Raw genomic sequence first — 3,262 nt, 5'->3', positions numbered from 1 at the left:
AGAAAAACTTTTATCACTCATTTGTATACAGCAAAAATAAAAATCACTCAACCAAACTCTAATATAAAAAATCTACTTTTGATCTACTAATCAACAAAGTAATTTACACAGCACAAAAAATAAAACAAAAAAAATGCCTGCAGTCGTTCGAGTTAAACGTCGCACAGTGCGGCGACTAGTGGAAAAAAATCAAAAAAAAAGAATTTGCCAAAAATGTGAAGCAAGTATGCCAAATTCAAGGTAATAAGTCTGAATGAATAAATTCGACAGTTAATTTATGATAAAGTTCAATTTTCTGTTGTCAGAGATCCTCAGAAGATCAATAAAAAAAAAAAACAATTAGAGTAAGATTTGTAGTTACCGGTTAAAAGACCATTTACTGAAGAAAAAAGGAACATATGATATTTTTTTTGCTAGGTTATCATTCATAACTTCACAAATTTAAATTGAATTAATTGGGAAACTCAACTATACCTAAACACTTAACCTAGCTTTAGTTTCCCAATTAATTCAATTTAAATTTGTGAAGTTATGAACATCAACAACTAAATAGGTATATTTTTTTTTGCTCTGAAGCTTGTGAAGGTAACAATACGCTTTTAGAAGGTTTCACTGGGCCTATATCTGGATCTACTTGAAAAACCAACCTTAGATAGCAGTGCGTGTAGTCGACGTCGTCGGTCTGTGGCTCCTTCTCTGGGAGATAGAAGTCATACACATATTAATCGCCATCTGTTGGAGTGAATTTCTCCACGGTCCTGGATTGGGAAATTTCATGTTGTCTTCCATTTGAACTAGTTGTGGCGATGACCATTGTTATGGCTGTTTCTCAATGTCGACGATTGTGAATTCTTTGGGAGCGGCATCGGAAGCATCTGTGTCGATGGTGCACAAACAATTGATAACCTTGAAGGTTATCACATTGATGGGTTGTTGGCGTTGTTTCTTGGTGAGTTCATGGCTTCGCCTTTGGTGAGACTGGCTATTTATGTTGTGGCTTTTTCGTCCTTAATGTTGAAATTGATAGTGAATAAGGGCAATTTTATAAATAAAAAAGAGCTTACCTGTGATTGTACGGTTCCAACAAACTTGAGAATTGTGGACATTTCATCTTGGTTCGTCGCAAAAACATCCAATTGTGCTGTGTCTGCGAGTGTGCTATGATTATCATCAAGGTGACGTTTCTTTAAGACAAAGGCTCCGAGAGGTTTTTCGTCGATACGACGTTTAACACGAACGACTGCAGGCATTTTTTTTGTTTTATTTTTTGTGCTATGTAAATTACTTTGTTGATTGTAGATCAAGAGTAGATTTTTTAAATTAGAGTTTGGTTGAGTGATTTTTATTGTGAGAATTGTGGAAATTTCAATTTTGTTCGTCGCAAAGACATCCAATTGTGTTGTTTCTGCCCACAGTCAAAACATATATACACTAAATCAATGAAAAAGAAATAAAATATAAATGTTATAATGACATTATTAAATGTTTTAATATTTCTATTATAGTAATTATAAAAGATGTTATAAGAATGGCAATTTAACTAAATGAAGCTAGCTAGCGTCGTATTTTTGATCTTTCTGCTGCACCCAGCGATGTCGTAGATGTTCTTGCTGAAGTTGCAGTAACTTGATTATTTGCAGTTCCTTCGGGCTGTGAAAAAAAGAGCATTTGAAAGAATTTTCTCTTTAAATGATTATAATTATAATCAGTGGCCACACTGGTTTTGTGTTGTATAGACGTGCTTTTATTAGCTCTATATTATTTTTATTTATATTTGTATTTAATGTTGTGTTTACATGTGAATTAATTTATTTTAATAATTTAATACTTGACTTGCATGTACATCTTAAATATAGTTCTTATTGTTTGCATATTTAAATTATATTAATGTTTTAAATTCTTTAAAATTATGTGTTTAATTTGGTTTGAGTAAGTACATTGTTCTCGTAGTTTATGTATTATTAAAGCTCTCCCCCTATATTATTTGTTCATTTCTCTTTATTTTTTTTTTTTTTATTTTTTACTTGCGATATAGGTACTATAGGGCAAGTTTAGGATTCGTAAAAAAAATCGAACTCGAGATAACAATTTTACATGACATTACGATGATGGAGAATGCCAAAAAAGTGGGTCCGGCAATTCTGTCTGTCTGTCTGTCTGTCTGTCTGTCTGTGTGTCTGTCTCTATCTGGAGCTGCAGCCTAAACGAGTGAAGTGATTTTCTTCAAACTTGGTAGTTAGCAGTTTTTGGTGATTCCCTAGAGGGAAAATTGAAATTTTTTTTTTATGACCAAAACTAACGGTACCTGCCATATAACGGAAATAGAAAAGTTAATTTTTTTCAAAAACGGCTCTAACGATTTTGATTAAAATTTTTGTGTGTAGTACTACACATAAGAGCCAACTTTTTAAATAAAAAAAATATTTTTTGTACCGTTATTAACGGTACCTGTCATAGAACGGGTTTTTTCGTTTCTGAATATCTCGTACAACATTAACCCGATTTAAATGAAAATTTTTATACAAACGTGCGTAAGTAAAGATAATATTAAAAATTTAGAAAATTTTCAAAAAACGCATTTTTGGATTTTTAAAAAATATTTCAAAATTTTTTTTTGAAAAATCAATTTTTTGAAAACGGATCAATGAAAAATTTTGAAATTTAGTTTTTATGTGTAAATTAATTATTTCTTCAAAATGGCATACCAACTTTTTTTTTGAAAAATGTTAAAAAATTTTTATACATAAAAAATAATTTTTTTAAAAAACCGCTCCTACAATTTTCGAAATTTTTTTTCTAAAAATACCTTTTTATACAAGAAATAAAATGGCATATTTGTTTTTTGTTTTAAGATAATTTAAAACGGAGTTTAATTAATTATAAAAACAGATTTAATTTTTTTATACTACTTATAAAATTTCTTCAAAATATCAAATTTTAAATTTCTTGAATAAAAAGCTTTAACATTATAGTTACTTTAAGCATAAGAGCAAGTACGTGCGACCCCAGCCGTGCAATTTATTAAATTTTTTCTTCATCCTACCGATCTATTAAGACTAATAATAAAATTTCCCCACTTAACTATTTAAGCGCTTTTTCATAAAAGCTTTCAATTTGTTCTATATATACCTTTTTACTATATTTTTTTTATTTTATCATTTTATATTTTCACTTACATTAAATTTAAATTAGACCAGTGCCATAATTTTTGAAAATAAAAAAATTATTAGCAGCATAAGGGTGGTGGGAAAATTTAGGATAA

At 29.6% G+C, this 3,262-nt stretch overlaps 1 pseudogene; it reads right to left on the bottom strand.

Annotated features, from left to right (window-relative positions):
- Positions 1–759: 759 nt before the first annotated feature.
- On the bottom strand, positions 760–1,250 carry LOC129905918 (uncharacterized; annotated as a pseudogene).
- Positions 1,251–3,262: the final 2,012 nt, after the last annotated feature.

The sequence above is a fragment of the Episyrphus balteatus genome, chromosome 1 (genome assembly GCF_945859705.1).
Source record: "Episyrphus balteatus chromosome 1, idEpiBalt1.1, whole genome shotgun sequence".
NCBI lineage: Eukaryota > Metazoa > Arthropoda > Insecta > Diptera > Syrphidae > Episyrphus > Episyrphus balteatus.
This window is presented reverse-complemented; position numbering and strand designations above follow the sequence as displayed.